The sequence below is a fragment of the Enhydra lutris genome, unplaced genomic scaffold, assembly GCF_002288905.1.
Source record: "Enhydra lutris kenyoni isolate GAN:26980312 unplaced genomic scaffold, ASM228890v2 scaffoldscaffold7, whole genome shotgun sequence".
NCBI classification, from domain to species: domain Eukaryota; kingdom Metazoa; phylum Chordata; class Mammalia; order Carnivora; family Mustelidae; genus Enhydra; species Enhydra lutris.
In genome coordinates this window covers 25,211,928-25,229,821 of record NW_019154091.1, presented here as the reverse complement: position 1 = coordinate 25,229,821, position 17,894 = coordinate 25,211,928, and the positions used below count along the sequence as shown (strand labels likewise).

Genomic DNA, 17,894 nt, shown 5'->3' with positions numbered 1-17,894 from the left:
ACTATTTTATGCACAATTCTAAATGGTCTTACTCAGTTTCCAAGTAGCAAAGTAGAAAATGGCAAGAGAATCGTAATGATATGTGCAAATTGGAGTAGATGACAAGAGAAAAGGAATCAGAAAAACTAAGAGGCAAACAAGAATTCAAAAAGAGTACAAGTTTTAGGACAAACTGGTATAGAGATATAAACACCTATATAAATCAATAATTAAGGAACAACACTGTATTTTAACAGTATCATGATAATTCCCATGAATATGCCTGCCTTTAAAAAATTAGTTCAAAAAAATAAATTGAAGAAATAAATAATTCAATAGTTCTATATACCTTATGTTTAAGAAGCTAGAAAAGGACTGTAATAAAAAAATGGTAGACTATATATAAAATTTCCCTCCAGTTACCCCAACTATCCCATTGAAATAAAAACAATTCATACAGAAAAAAAAAAATATAAGAGCAAATAAATTTAAAATTGGAGATGGGGTAGAATGTGTGTATATGTATGTATATGTGTGTACAGAGATGGATAGATAAATAGATATAACAAGCAAACTACACCCTTGTTATACCTTGTAAGTGATGCAAAAAGGTGGGAACCCATATGTCTGACAGGACTCCAGAGAGGCATGATTGCAAACCACATGACACAGCTAAGGGTGAAAATAGTAGGGCCAAAACCAGAATTAAACATTACTTGACTGTCTAAGAAACAACTAACTACATTTCCCATCCCCCATCTCCATCTCCAAGCAACACCTAAGCAACTGACATTTACCCCCCAGGTAAAAAGATACTCTGCTTTTCTCTAAGATAAATGAATTACTATAAGACTAAAGTGGCGATGCTGGCAAAGTAATAAACCTTTTTCATCAGGCATTTAGAGGGCCCACAGGCTAGAAGCTAGCTCTTCTCCCTTCTACCCTAAAACAATGTTTGCCAAGAGACAGGCCCTACCCTGTACTGTCCAGCCCCTTAAGTGCTGTGGCCACAATTCCTATTCTAATGCAAAACTAGTAGGGATAACAGTCCAAGGAACGGAGTGAGTGGGAGAAGGGCGACCCAGACCAGAAACACAGTCCTGCTTTCTGAAACATGAATGGACAACCAGGAAACACTAGTCATATAAGGAAAACTAAGCATGAAAAATAAGAATTACAAAAACACTTAAAGTGACCAGAGTGGAAAAGTAGATAGTTGAGGGAACACAAGATATTTTTTTTTAAGATTTTATTTATTTATTTGTCAGAGAGAGAGAAGGCGTGCACACAACCATGGCAGCAGCAGGCAGAGGGAGAAGCAACACCCCCCCCCCCCCCGCCGCCGCCCTGCACTGAGCAAGAAGCCTGATGTGATCCCAGGACCCTAGGATCATGACTTGAGCAGAAGGCAGCAGATGCTTAACTGACTGAGCCACCCAGGCATCCCCACAAGATACCTTTTAAAAATCTATTTTACATATTCTAAGACTAAAGGTAGTATTACAACTGAAACAGAAGAGAATGATAGGAAGAAAAGAAAAAGAGAACAAGAAAATTCATAGATTACCCGTCCCCAAAAAATCAGCCAAAAAAACTAGGGGGGAAAAAATTCCCCTGCATAGAGCAAAGAGATTCGCAAAATAGGAAAGTAAAAATGAGACAAAAAGGATCAATCCAGGAGATGGTATCTGCTTACTACTGGGGAAATAGACAAAATGAAGGGAGAAAGCCATCAAAGACATAATAGATAAGAAGTTCCTAGAGTTAGAAGAATCTCATTTAGACAATAAGGACAACTGAGTGCCTAGAAGAAACAACCAAAATAAAATTAAAAACCTTTATTCGGACAGAATAAAGAACAGATCACCTTATTAAAAAAACAAAACCCCACAAACCCACAGTGAATTAGATGACATATGGTTTCCTGGATGCTAGAAGACAATCAAGCAATGCTTTCAGAGTTCTAAAGGAAAATTGCTTGCAACCTACAGTACAGTGCCCAGCCAAGCTATCAGTCAAATATTAGACTAGGATGAAGACAACTTGTACATAGAGTAATTCAGAAAGTTTGCCTCTCACATTTTTTTCAGGATAATTCAGAAAGTTTGCCTCTCAAACACACTTTCTCAGGAAGATCCTTGGGGACTCCAGAAAAAAAAGATCAAATAAATTTAGGGAAAAAAAAAAAAAGATCTAAAATAAAATGGATTCAATTCAAAAGGAGATTCCCAGAAGAGACTTAAAAGGCAGCTAGTCCAAACTGAGGCAGAACTAGAGGCAACTCCAGAAAAATAGGGAACACACTATAAAATGCAATATGCTGAAGAGTTGAGGGGGAGAGGAAATTATAATAAAGGCAATCAAGAAAAAGGCTGGTTAGAAACACCAAGAAAGCAGGAAGTCATGTCCATTTCTTTTTTTAATTTAATGGCTAGATTTTGAGCAGTTAATAAAATAAGTAAAATAAAATCCACTAGACCTTGATTTTATTATGGACATGTTTCTTCAGGTGGCCTAAGGGTAGAAATCATAATCTGGGCATACCACCAAGCCCAGCATTAACTAATATTTACAAGTCATAATATTGAAACTATTTATCGGTTTTCATAATTAAAGAGAACCTGTGGACATGACAGCTGGGGTTATAAATGGGGGCAGGGGAAAGGGTGTAATGTGTTTAAGTAATAAGATGTTTGGAAAGAAAAGGAAAGAAAGAAAAAATGGAAAATTCAGATAATGTCTAAATCGATAAATTAATACGTGTAGATTAACATTCAATAGAAAGCAGTGTGTTTTATAAAAACAACAGAGCTTCCTTTGTTGCATATTCACAAGCATCCCCCATGAACTCCATCTTTTAGAATAAAGGTAAAGTGTCTTTCAGCTTAAAATAATTTTTCAGGTTAACTCAATTTTTAAGGCAGTAGTTCTCTACCAGGGGCGATTCTGTCCCCAGAGGACATTTAACAATGTCTGGAGACATTTTTGGTTGTATAATTAAGGGGAGATGCTACTGGTGTCTAATGGATAGAGGAACAGGATGCTGCTATACATACCACGATGCAAAAGACAGCCACTCATAGCAAAGAATTATCTGACCCAAAATGTCAACAGTGCCAATTTGGAGAAACTCTGCTTTATAAGAACTTTTCAGACTTCTGTAGAAAAATGTTTACAGTTTCTCACAGCTCCTCATTCTTATAATGGTATTTGGGCATAGTAGGAAAGTTTTCATGGGTGCAGTAAGTATTTATGATTGATCTGAATGTAGATCCATGGGCTCTACATTCTGTGTCCTCATGGGCTTCAGAGGTTTAGGAGTCATAATGGCACATGTTGATGAATATTCTGAAACAACATCTAATGGATGTTGGGAGCTCAACTACCCATTCCATGCAGCCCGTGCTTACAGTAATTTTACACAACTGAAATTTCTCATCAAAATTACAACCTGGGGGCGCCTGGGTGGCTCAGTGGGTTAAGTCTCTGCCTTCGGCTCGGATCATGATCTTGGGGTCCTGGGATCGAGCCCCACATGGGGCTCTCTGCTCGGCGGGGAGCCTGCTTCCTCCTCTCTCTCTCTGCCTGTCTCTCTGCCTACTTGTGATCTCTCTCTGTCAAATAAATAAAAATAAAATAAAATAAAAATAAATAAAATAAAATTACAACCTGTGCACAACTTTTTCTACATGGTAATTTAAAGACTCTAGATCCTTCCACCCTCTAAGTGCTCTATATTTCTTGGACTAGAAAAAAGAAGTTAGAGAAAGAACACCTGCTTTTCTGTCACCTCTACCCAGAAGTGAAAACACATCATTTCCATTCACATTCCACTAGTAAAAATCAGTCACATACATGGCTCTACCTAGATGCAGAGAGGGATGACAAGGAAAGAGGACAAAATGACAGAAATGCATGCCTGGCTGAGTAACCACTTCCCAGTGTTCACTGTACTGGAGCAAGAGAAAACACAAATTTTGGTGGGCATTGCACCAAATTGGCAGTTGCCTTCCCCCCACCCCCAATCATTACTGCATGGTCTCTCCCTTCACAGTAGTAATCTAATAACAAGCTTGTTGGCTCCCACTGTTAACTTCTATTTCTTTCACTAGGATTTTCTGAAAACTTCTAGATCTCTTTCATACTATCTAAGAACCACTGGAAACTCATAGGGTGCATCTCTGGGCCTTACTCTGCCTCAATACACCATCTTCTTCCACTATCAGCACAGTAGGTCAGTGCCAGACCAGGTACTGGGTTAATAAGGTAGTAAGTGGCTGTAAAGGCTGTGAACTTAAGCAGTCTGGCTCTAAAGCCTGTGTTATTCTGCCTCTTTAGATTTCTAAAATAATAGGTAGTAAGAGAGTCCTTCCAGGATCATTCATAAAGCATTCACATCTTGCAAAGCAGTCTAAGAACTATTACAAATTCCCCACTATGATGCACAGCACTATTTTTCTTTACTTCTGGATTGCTGACTTTAAATATTATAGTCCAAACAATAGGCAAAATTAAACAGTAAGCAAAGCTGGTCTTCAGAATTCCCTAACCCCACTCTGTACTGTAAAAGTGTACCCATGCCCTCATGTCCAAGGCATTCCACCTCCTTACTCCTTCTCAGTAATAATGTTACTTAGAGTAGACTCCTTTCTCCCCAGATCTACCATACTCCCACCCCATCAAAACTTATACACCAGACTGCATAAAATACAAATACAAATAAACTACGTAATCTGATAAACTAATCCTGCTAATATGTGGCATCTGGCAGCCAAAAAACAAGTTACTTTAATGGAAATTTCATTTGGAAATTTCAATAGATTTCAATTACACAGATCTGTGACCCTCAAATATCTCTACATAAAACCTATCCATACCATGTCTATGCATCAGTCTTACTCTTAGAAAGTATGAATTTTAGAAGTTTTTTTTTTTAAGATTTTATTTATTTACTTGACAGACAGAGATCACAAGCAGAGAGGCAGGCAGAGAGGGGAAGGGAAGCAGGCTCCCCACTGAGCAGAGAGCCCGATGCGGAACTCGATCCCAGGACCCTAGGACCATGACCTGAGCCGAAGGCAGAGGCTTTAATCCACTGAGCCAGTGAGGAGGCCCAAAAGTATGAATTTTAAAAATTTTAACAAGTCACCTTAAAATACCATATCTACTATATTCTTATATTTCTAGTTTAGTTTGGAATTTCCTGGTAAGAAATTGGCAGCTGAACAAACAACAAAGAATTTTTTGCTTTAGTATAAATATTTCCAAGATTTACAAAATAGGATGTCAAACACGTGAAATTTTTTAAAAAATCAAGGCTATACGGCATCTTATTACAAAATGTATTTTCATTTCAAATCATACAGTTGATATAGACATGAAGGTCAGACTTGTCATAAGGGGCAACTGCAAATAAACTTTACAAGGCAGTATAATGTGGTGATTAAAAGGACAGGCTCTTAAATCAAAGCTCAGGTTAAACTTCTAATTCAAATCCTTTTGGTAGGCTCAACAACCTGCCACTTAGCTTCCCTGAGACTTTGGTTTAGTCCAAATCCTGGCTCCACTATCTACCACTTAATCTCTCAGTGCCTGAAGTTTAAAAAAGGAAAAAAAAATAATCTGATGGGGAGGGGGAGGTGCTCATTGTGAGGATTAAATGTGATAACATAGCAAATACTTCTAAACTTGTAACTGGTACATAGTAATCAACACATATTATTTATTATTATTAGTAGTAGTAGTATTACCAACTATGCCTACTAAGACACCTTCAGGAGCTGTAACAATCTCCTTCTGAATCTATCATGTTAACAACCCTAAATCAAAAAGTTTCTCCTTTTTATCTGAAAAGAGTCTTCAAGCTCAAAACCATTTGCTCTTTTTTTCAGTCTTTTGTGAACAAGGAAGGTGATGGGTAAATGGCTTTTCATTTTAAGACTCAAGACTCTTTAGTTTTTTAAATAATTCCCTTGCAAATATTATACACAAGATAGATTGCTCTGTGGATTATAAACACTATGAAGAGTTCACAAAATATAATGAAATTTTGAGATTTATAAAAGAACAGCTACCAGACCAAAAAGCTTAGATAAGAAATGAGGCAGAAGTCCATTAGCCTGATCAAAAAAGACCGAATTCTAAAATAAAGCACAGAAGGTAGAGATCCTTCATGGTTTATAGTCACTCAAATCACTAAAAACACATAAAGGATACTTCTGGTAATTTTTTTTTTAACTTAATAGCAGGAAAATCCCGTTTCTTCACAACAATGAATAGATGGCACAATAGGCAATGGGATATTTCTTCAAAAACAAATTATCTAGGGAAGAAATGCCTAAAGGCTCAGATTTTCAGCCATACACATCCCTTACTTAAAGCTTTAAAAATCTGAGGCATCTAGCATTGCTGTGGTAACATTAAAGTAAAAAAGTTAGGCTTCATTTCTATCAGAAAACATTATGCTTCACTGAAAGAAAACTAAGCATCTAAAATTTTAATACTCAAAAATGTAAAGGTAATTTAAAGGGTCAACTCAAAGGTCAAGTAGATATTAGAGTTCATGATAAATACACCAACATATTTTTCAATAATCTAAAGGTTTTTTTCCCCCCTGAGAGAGAGTGAGAGCAAGCAAGCATGGTGGGGAGCAAAAGAGGGAGAGAGAATCCCAAGCAGGATCCATGACCAGTGGAGCCTGACATGGGGCTCAATCCCACAACCCTGAGATCATGACCTGAGCCAAAATCAAGAGTCAGATGCTCAACTGAGACACCCTGGCACCCCTGACAAACATCTGTTTCAATTTAACATGAAGTCCTCCTATGTGTTAGATCCCCTCCATATACATGATGTAATTTTATTCTCCCAACAACCATACAGAGTAAGGATTATTGTCCTTTTACAAATGAGGAAACTAGGGCCCAGAGATTTGCGTACACTTGCTTGTGTAAGATTTAATCAAAAATCTAATTCAAATTTTCTGACACCCCAGTTCAATGCTCTTGCTTTCACTATACCACTGTCACTTCCACAATTCAAGTACTCTAATCTTAGTTCTTATGAAGTATACTAATCTCTTCATCTGGGAGAGGCAACAGTTGTAAGGGGAGAAGAAAAATTATTCATAATGTCACCATCAAAGGGGAAAAGAAAAATTATTCATAATGTCACAAAAAAAAAACCTCATTGTGCTTATTAATCCCACATGATTACCCAGTCCGATGTAAATGCTTTGTTCATACTGTCTACCCCATTAAAACACCTGCTTATCTTCAGATACACAGCTTTAACCAAAATCTAACTCAAGAATTACTTCCCCTAAAAGAGCTTCCCAATTATGACCTGTTCCCTTCCTCTCAATCCAACATCCTTCCTTACCATCTCACTCCTTGTATCTATTCTGGACTACATTATCACACACTCCTCTGTTCTCCTGCCATATATTTGGAATTACACTTTTTTCATTCAGTACTATTAAGCATTTGAAGAGCTAATGGTGAACAAAAAAGACAGGTCCTTGCTATCACAGATGATTTACATTGTTTGCATCTTTTAAAAAGGTAAAAATAAGATAGAGTAGAAGAGTATGATGTTCTACAACAAGGATTCCTTCCTTACAAGGTCTCTGAAGAAACCTTTCTCGCTTGCGTACTTGGTAACATTTTTCTGGGAGGAAAAATTCCTACTATCACAACTTTCAGATGAGACCTTCAATTTAATGCCTTCAAAGAAATATGTGGGAGTGAGGAACTAAGGTAGAAAGAAGGATAGATCTAAAATCTTTCAAGAGTTTCCAACATAGGAACGTAAATCTACATCTACACATTAGTCCAGACATCCCTTCCTGAGTCCCATCCACCAGAAAATGATACTATAGCCACAACTGCTCCAATCGAGCATCTCCACCAATCTCCTTGCACCCAGCCATTTTAATGCAGTACTCAGAGACTTTTTAATTCATGTTATATTTATGGATTACATGTATATCATATTCAAAAAAATAAGGTAAGACATATGCCTTCTACAAGATCACTGCTATAAATGCATTCAGCTTTGGATATTATAAATATTCAACCGTAACACTTCAGGTATTGCTATTAGCATAAGACTTTTCCACAAAATCAGAAAACTATGTCTAAGTATCATCCCTTACTCTGTCAATCATGTTCCAAGTAACCTGCTCTTGAAGGATTATTTATAAACCAAAACAAGTTTAAATGTACTAACAGTACTCACTAAAGAAATTCTGCAATTTCTTTTATTTATTTTTTTAAGATTTTATTTATTTATTTGACAGAGCGATCACAAGTAGGCAGAGAGGCAGGCAGAGAGAGAGGGGGAAGCAGGCTCCCTGCTGAGCAGAAAGCCCGATGCGGGGCTCGATCCCAGGACCCTGGGATCATGACCTGAGCCGAAGGCAGAGGCTTTAACCCACTGAGCCACCCAGGCGCCCCTGCAATTTGTCTTTTAACAAGACAGATCCTTTTGTAATGAAAATTTAATAAAATCATAATTTATCATTTTTTTCTTAAATCAAAACTAAAATATAACTTCATTACACAGAATTGTAATTTATTTATCCCCAGAGTATAAGGGTTTTCCATTAAAAAATGAACCAAGAAACTAGATCTTGCCAAATTTATAAGTGCCATAAATGTGCTGCTGTAAAAACCATATTTGATTGCCTCGAAAATGTAATAGTACTCTAACTTAAAAAGGACAGCACCTTTTTCAGATCACAGATACCACATTAATATTCAACAAGAAAGAAATAAACCATGACCCTTTTTTAATTAAACAACCAGTTCTAAGCAGCTGTGTACAATGTATTGTGGCTCAAACAGTCCACATGGAATTTGACCGCAACAACCTAAACTCCATAATTAAAGACCTAAAAGGTAGTTCTTATGTTTCATCTATTTCCTTTCCCAGTACTTTGAAAAGGCATATTACAGTCATTCCATACATAGTTGGTATCAAAAAAGGGGCAACAAATACTTGAAATTAGCTGTTCTTTCTATAAAGGACAAACCATACCCTTACTCTCCCTTTCCCAACCTGTTCTATAAAATTAGCATGATCATAATTCCACTGTAAAACAGGTTTCTAGCAAGCATAAAAATTGACCACAGTCTCTTAACATGATCAACTGCAGACAACAGCTGATAGAATGGAGAAAATCTAACAAGCAATTCATCCACATTCCTCTACAATCCTTGTTTTCCTTGAAATCCTAAGAGGCAAAAACAAAAAACAAAACAGAACCAAAAAAACCCCACACTTTTAAATGATTATGTGAAAAGACCTAAAGTGGCACTAATTTGAGGCTAAGTTTCAAGGGAAGTTAATAAAAACTAATAACCCCACTATAGTATTCTCATACTAATCAGAAGTCACTCAAAGTCCTCTAGCATTAGAAAGGCAAAAACTTCATTAAATTATTTAACACAAATATGCTTATAATATCATCAGATACGTTATCCCATCTGTTTGAGGGGTCCAAGTTATCTATCATTTCAGACAATATTTAGATAAAATGAAATTAGGCAAGTTCCCTAAAGCAGATGTCTCTCATAAAGAAGAGTGTTATATGACTTTTGTGAATGGAAAATCTGCATATACTGTTGCTTCACTCAGCTGGTCTCGAGTGGGCGGCTCAATGAACCAGAAGCGTGCTCCATGTGAAGCTCCTAAGAACCTGAGTCCACTCCTGAGAAAGGACTTAGAAACAAACATTACATTTAAAAGTACAACAAAGGCTTCGTCTTCCTCCTACGTTACAAGTCGGCCACAGGAACTGAGTTTAGAGGAACGACACCGTGTCACTCGGCTCTGTATGGGCGGGTGCGGTTGCGGTGCGCGGCACAGCCTCCTCCGAGGCTGTCACAGGAAAACCGAAGCCTCGCCTTAACCGCGCCAAGTGACAAAGCACCAGCTCCCCCCCGAGCGGGGGCTTCCGGCGAGACCCCGCCGCGGTCCGCCCAAACTTCGGGAGGAGGCACTCAGGGTGGTCAGAAAGCTCTCACCACCCCCGGCCCCTGACGTGGCTTTGTAAGGTTTGCACACGCACGTACTGTGGGCCCCAAAACACTCCACCCCCGCCGGCCTTTGGAATCCCCCACTCCAAAAAGGGACAAAGAAGCTGAAGAGGAGCTCTCCGGCGCGGGGAGCCCCCGCCGAGCCGAGCTCAGAACGTGGGGATAAGGGGGTGCAGTCGCCCAGGAGGGTGCAGACCCGTCGGCCCCCGACTCAGAGACCGGCGTGACACTCACCGGTGCGGAGCCCCCGGAGAGGCGGGCAGCAGAGGGCCGGTTCCTCTGGGGCCCTGCACGCGCCCGGGCGGACCCCAACTTCTCTCGGCTGCTGTAGCCCGCGGGAGCTAGGGCGCTAGCTCAGACCGAGGGCGCTGGCTCGCTGCCGCGGAGACGCTGCCGGCTCTGCACGAGAGGGGGGCGGGAACTCCGGGTCCGCGGTCCTCTGGCCAGGGCGGGCTCCGCCTTCCCCTCGTCTGCCAGATTCTCGCTGCGGCTCTCGGCGCGGTAAAACCTAACGCCACAGCCGCTCGGGCTACCGCTCCCACCACCGCCCGGCCCGGAGCTCGTCGCGGCCTAATGTTGTCATCGGCCGCGTCGCCGCCTCTCTGGGAACTTGGAGCCTGCGAGATACTTCACATCCGAGCGCCCTCCCTTTCCAGGCCCCGCCCCCCAGCTCGCGCGCTCCAGCCAACCCCCCTTCCCGTCACGTGACAGAGTGCGGAGGCGGCCGCGGAGACGCCTCTCCTGCGGGCTAGGCTGTGAGTCGCGCGGGAGCAACTGTCAACACCTTGTTCTGCCAGAGTCTTACCGCCGCCGAATTGCCTCCGCAAACCCGAAGGCGGCTTCGGAATGCGAGACCACCGCCTTCCGCCCCACGCCTGTAACCTGCCGAGGCGAGGCCTTCTGGACCGGTCTTACAGGGCCCTGTCTAATCTGAGGAGACTGCACAGTGCAGGTCCCTGGTGAGGGCTTAGGACCCCACGCCCACTCGGAGGCGTGAGGGTGACGTCCGCCTCCTCAGCCCTGGCTTGGCTAAAGTTTTAGCCAAACAAAGGAAAAAAGAAGGCATCGTGGTGTCTGGGTGAAAAAGCAGTAACTAATTCTTCCGATTTCTAGTAGCACGTTAATTTGTGGCATTTAATTTACTGTTTTCCTCATTAGAGGTTTTTATTTTTGAGGAAAGGATGGTGCGTTTCAATCATGCTGGGATGAAAATAGCCTAGCAAACTTATTTTTGTTCCTAATCAGGTTCAGCATCCTTCGTGCCAGTTTTGCAGTCATTAAGTCTTACACTGTGTTAGGTTGGTGGCAGTTTAAACAGATACACAGGATTTTGGCAATTTGTTCCATTTTTAAAATAAAGACTAATCCTCCCCGCCCCCCAAGTACCTTAACTTTTGGACATACATTTTGCCTCGCTTTTAAACCATGGTCCGAGGAACTCTCTCCCCCACCCCTCAACCCTGGTAAGGAGGAGAAAAGATATGCTGGACACCGGAGGAAAAGCAACAATACAGAAATGGGGGGGGGGGTAGAAAAGGAAAAAGATCATAATCAAACCCTGTGAACAATGAAAACACGTGAGAAAGCTTTCTCGGTTTGCAAGTCATTTTTACTTTTGGCCCAGAACTAAGGGTTTTTGCTTAAGCAAGTCTTACGCCCTCATTACATTTTCTTAATATGACATCAAAAAGCTTTCTGATCAGCTAGATACTTTGAAATGAATAAGCAATAGAGTTTGGCCTGTTTAAATCGTTATGATTAATGTATTTTATGGATACACTAAGAAACAGACTTTAAGACTCACCATTAATTCATGTTACTCAAGACAGAAAAACACTGCCAATTAAACTATGCCATGCCACTGATATTTTTAGGACACGTCTTGAATTCAGAGATTGTTAAAATGTGTAAAACAATGAGTCTTAGAATCTGTGAGACTGGTAATGAGCTGGTGTTCCAATGAAGAAAAGATTCTACAGGTTCTGTTCTGAACTCTGAGATAATTGTAGTTCACATAAATATGAGAGACATTTATTATTCTGTGAATGACACTATTTCAGCAAAGCTAGTAACTTTGGAGTTTGTCAGTAAATTGAAACCTCTCTCCTATTTTCTAGAGAAGTATTTTTTATACAGACTCAAAAATTAATTTTATTTTTTAATGAAATAAGCTAGAATGGAATAGAATATAAAGACCAGACTACATGTTTAGTGTGGACAAGAAATTGCTTTGTTAAATTTTTGTTTCATTTGTGGGGAAGGATAAGAGTGTGTCCTATGTTGTGATTTAAATTGTTTCTTATTGTGAGTTGCAGTCAAATAGATTTGAAAAAGAATGTTCTTAGAGCACAAATAACACACAAAATATACACTCTGGGCTCTCTCTCTGGTACTTTTCTTTTACTTTGGGAACTAAAACTAAAGATTAGAAAGAGAAGGCAAATTACCTTGACAATCCTCTCCTGCCTCAGCCCAAATTTCTTACACAGGCAGTAGAAAATAAATGGTCTTTTTCTGGAAAAGGAAGCACCCCTCTGGAAGCAAGGTGGCCTTGGTTATAGACTTTGCTAATTAGACATTTGACTAGATGAATTACTCTCTGCATTCCAAATTCTGATAAAAGTAGGAAGTTGGACTATATGCTGTTTAACCAATGTTATTCAACCTTTTTTTTTCAGTGATGATATTCACATTTGAAACAAATAGCAATTGTATACTCAGGACAGTGCAAATTCTTATCAGACTAGTTATAACTCCTATCAACCACACTAAAAAAAAAAAATCAGAATGCAAGTTCATGAGACTAAAGATATGGAACAACAAATGTAAGTATATCTTTTGCAGTTGTCTGTATTTTAACTGTTGCTAATAATAATTGCTTGCCATGAATGATGATTTTGACATACCTCACAACTGATTGCAACAAAATGATGTATCAATATATTCAAATTCAGAAAGACATACTTTTCAGATCCTTTCAAATCTAATATTTGATGATTCCAGGAAATGATCATTCAATCTAGCATTTGTGATGTAATCACAACATAAACAGAAACTGTAATATGTGATCCTGCTCTATAATTGAGAAATATCCTGTAACTCTCATTTGCTATGTTGAGATACCCTACAAGTTTTCTACTCTTAAAATAATTTTTAAGAATAACATTTTTGAGGGGCGCCTGGGTGGCTCAGTGGGTTAAAGCCTCTGCCTTCGGCTCAGGTCATGATCCTAGGATCCTGGGATCAAGCCCCGCATCAAGCCCCGCATCTCATCATCAGGGTCTCTGCTCAGCAGGGAGCCTGCTTCCACCTCTTTCTCTGTCTGGCCTACTTGTGATCTCTGCCTGTCAAATAAATAAATAAAATCTTTGAAAAAAAAAAAAAGAATAACATTTTGAACAAAACTTTTTATTAAAACTATCCACTTTTATTATAACTATCCAATTTTAACTCCAATGAGAATTACTCACTTATTGCCCAGTGTTTAATTAATTATACATTTCTGAGAATGAGAAGTTCTTTTTCCAAATCAGTTAAAGCACTGACAGGCATGATAATTTTTCCCACAGAATATGTATGAACCCTGACCTAAAATGAGAGAGATTGGCTTGAGGTTGTTTTTTGTTTTACCTTTAGCCTTTCCATTTAGACATCTGTGTTGCCAAAAATTGCTGAAGAGGATTTTCTATTAAAATGCTCATTTTCTCAAAGAAGATTAAGAGTAACCTTAAACATGAATAAGGTATTGAACACAATAAGATTGTGGTAGATTATATTATTACCCTTGGCCCTGTAACTTGCTCTAGCCAATGGTTTATAAACAGATGTAATACATGTTAACTACTTTAAATTTTAGTGCAACATTCAGGTCAATCTCTTAGTCTCATGCTGCCTACCATGAGAAAGGCATTTTTCAAATAGGCTATCAGAATGAGAAAATACATGGAGCAGACCTGCAATTTACCTTTACCCTGGAGCAATACAGTAGCAGCTGACTTGCTGCTACTAACATGAAATAAGAATAAATCATAAATATTTATTACAGAGATTTTTAATTTATTATGTAGTATAATCTCACAAATCAGGTTAAGTGCATGTAAACTAACAGATTAGTGGTTCAAAGGCTAAATGTACTAGAGAACAATATTACTCTTCTATTTAGTAAAATAAAGTAATAGACACTTACAAAATAGTCACCTAGATATTTGGTAAGCACCCACTAAAAATTTATATTAAAAAGTAGTCTATGGGTCAGGCCAGGTGGAGGTATTCAATCAGTGGGGGCGCATACTGTCTCCTAGCTGCCAAGGAGTATGGGCCCCGCCCTTTGGGCACATTTTGGGCGCCAATTCTTAACTAGGTGATGGGTTGGTTCAAATCTACTAGGGTAAATTGTAATTCAGTTGGTTGCCTAGCATCACTGTGGAGTTTCCTGTGTGTGTTACAATCTCATTGGCCACCTGTGTGTGGCTAGGCCCCACCGCATGGCCTTTGCTCTATAAAGGTTAGTCTGGAAAGCAGGGAGGGGTCGTCCTCTCTGTAGGGGCGGCCCCAACCAGTCTGTTTGACGGTCGGTCTGATTCCTGATGCTTGGCGCTAAATAAAGCTTTGCTTGACCTTCAAAAAAAAAAAAAAAAAAAAGTAGTCTATTTATAATATCTGAAGATTTGCTTACAAAATATTTACGTATTGATGCGGGGCTCGATCCTAGGACCCTGAGATCGTGACTTGAGCTGAAGCCAAGAGTTGGGTGCTTAACCAACCGAGCCACCCAGGCACCCCGAGCAGCTCACATTTTAAAAAATAACAAGCACAGAAGAAAATGAGGCACCATTGGTAAGAAACAGTGAACATAATTAGCATAAACATATTCAAAAGGACTTTACATACTGAAATTACACATAGACTGTAAAATAACTATATGAAATACAAATAAAAGACAACCTTGAAAATATGTACAGAGAACAAGAGAGTACAAAGAATAACTAAAGGTATTTTTTGTAAAATAGAATTTAAAAAATTAAAAAATTTAAATTATTAAAATTTAAAACTCAGTAGACATGTTTAATAGCCTATTTGACATAGCAGAAGTACAATTTAGTGAACTGGGAGATAGAGATGAAGAAATTGGCCAAATGCAATAGAAAAAAGAAAAATAAATGAAAAATGCTAAAGAGACTTTAAGTGATATGGAAGACATTGTGAGAAAGTCTGAAATAAATCATCACTCCAAAAGAATAGGAAATAGGAAAGAGAAAATATGGCAAAGCAGTCCCTGTTAAGATAATGGTTGAAAACTTCCCAGAACTGATAAAAGAAAGACTCTAACCCACAGACTTAGGAAATCCCCAACAAGTTAAAGAATAATAAATCTACACTTATATATATGATAGTAAAACTGTAAAACACCAGAAACAAAAAAAGAAAACTTTAAAAGTAGAAGGTAAAAAAAAAAAAAAGATTATCCTCAAAATATCTGGTAATTGGCTTTCCTCAAGAGAATCAGAAGACAGTGAAAAAATGTCTTCAGTGGGCTACAAGAAAATGACTGTCAGCCTAGAATTCAATGCCCATGGAAGAGATCTTTAAGAATGAAGCCAAAATGAAGGCATTTTTCAGGCAAGCAAAAGCAGAGTTTGCTCCTAATATTGATTCTCACTAATAAAAAGTCTAAAGAAATTTCTTTCTACAGAAAAAAATGAAATCATCCCAATTAAAAGGTCTGAAAGTTAAGACTAAAGGAACAGCATTGAAAGTGTTAAATATTTGCATGAATCTAAAAACCATTGACTATGAAAAACAGAATTGTTAAAAATAATAATATTTTTAAAAGAAAAAATAGCAAGCAATCATATTCCTAGCATCAGAATAAGTCCAATCAGATTCTTACTTTATACCTACTATTAAACAGACCTCATCAGACCAAGTATTTTATCCATTTGTATTATTTTCATCTGGTATATGCCCTTAAAAGCAAAAATACTAAACATTTCCATTTTTTTTCCTCTTTTCTGGTCCAATTAGCCAAAACTGTATTAATGTTTTAGTGGTATTATCTTTTTAAATAACTCTCCTGATGTAGCATTTTAAATATTTTTCTTCATGACATTTTTATTTCAAATTTGCCTAATGTACCAGTGAAGATGATTTGTTAATAATCAGATTAAGAAATTAACACATATTTAGGAGATCACGATTTAGAGTAATAAAAAACAGAATTACATACTATTTTTCAAATAACTATGAAGCATTAATGAGTCCCACCACAGAAGTCTAAAAATGAAAGTTCATCATAACAAATTATATAATTATGTATTCACAGGTTAAGAACAATTAACTCTTATTGAAAAGCTCTGCCTACTCTTTCCACCCACATTGCCTTTTCAATGTGCATGCTATGACTTTTTAACGCCATCTCTGGATATAGTTAGAAATCTATGCTCAGGATTTAAAGATTGACTCCTGAGTTTTAATTAAGCTCAGAGGGCATCCTGAACTCCAAATAAATTTTTATAAAGGAAGAAGAACCCATTTCTTTCTGATATCTGCCTAGCCTACACATTCCCAGTTGTAAATATGTTTTTCATTTCAATTTCAAGAGAGTGTATAAAAAGCTATTTATCATAGTTACGCAAACATGTAAAGCATAGGACACATAATTCCTTAAATTTCTGAAGTTGTGGTAACTACAATGCAAAGAAATTATACCTTACTTTTTTTTTAACCAAAGCTTTACTCTTTTCCTCAGCCACATAAGATTATTTGAAACTTATTTACTTTTATAATACTTTCCTGAGAAAACCAAATCATAATTTCACTGCATAATGTCCAAATGACTTTCATTACTTTATATTTTTTAACATATAAGAGATTATATATTGCTAGAATAGATTATTCTGGTTAGCTTTCTCATACCTGTATTTATACATCCATAAACTTTCTGATAGTTCACAAGTAATTCATATAAACCAGACTGTACATTAATTCTTTCAACTTAATAAGTTACTGGTTTTTACTGTATCCAAGGCTCATCCTATTTACAAAAAAATTATTTAAGTATCTGTAGTTTACTTCACCTCTTTTCTGAAATGAATGGGAAGCTAGCAAGAGGCCTCACTCTACAGTGTTTCAAAACTGCCATTTGTGCTCTTCTCTCCTAGCAATGAAGGTGCCATACGTACGACATTATCAGGTAGCGGCCATCTACCCACCTCTCCCAACAAGGACAGGAGCTACCTAGATGACTTTTGTCAAATCTCCTACAAGTTATTTATTATCTTTCTGATTCTTCCAGAACACTGGTGCCCAGAGGTGACAAGGTGAAGAAAGAAGGCACCGTCCCTATATTCCAGTAATGTCTGTCCAAAGCATTCTTGTCCAGTTCATCCCTTGGTTCTAGGCCCTGTTGATATTTTCCCATAGTTGTTCTCAGTCAGTTCCTATGGGAGCATAACTTACTGGTATTATATGCACAGACAGCTGAGACCAGATTCCCAATCCCATTCCCCAGCTGTTTCCTTTAACCCCTAATCCCTATAACACCCTCCTGGAACGGTCTGGAGTTAGGATACATCTATTTTTTATTTTATTTTTAAATATCAGCTCCTTTCCAGAGATGGCCAAACACTTTGCCCCTTGTGGTCCCACATTGTGTTAATTACTTTGACTTTCTTTTGCTGTCAGCCAGTAGTCTTGGACCTAACATTGTTTGCCTCCCAACCCCCCTTCCTGAAATTTTTAGAAAAACAGTACACCCTATGAATACATTGCTATAAACTAAGAACAGGGAAAATACTAGAAGCAAATTACCTTTATGCAATAAATAAAGGCAAGGAAATAACAAGGGTCACTATTATTATTAAAGTAGACTCATCA

General features: G+C 38.2%; 1 protein-coding gene across 3 annotated transcripts in view; it reads right to left on the bottom strand.

Moving 5' to 3' along the window:
* Positions 1-10,548, bottom strand: part of LOC111142002 (oxysterol binding protein like 8) — a 159,825-nt gene extending 149,277 nt beyond the window's left edge. For all 3 annotated transcript variants that reach the window (XM_022494921.1, XM_022494922.1, XM_022494923.1), the window contains exon 1: positions 10,254-10,548. The gene's annotated coding sequence lies outside the window, so the exon portion shown is untranslated. The remainder of the gene's footprint in view (positions 1-10,253) is intronic.
* Between the last annotated feature and the right edge of the window lie 7,346 nt (positions 10,549-17,894).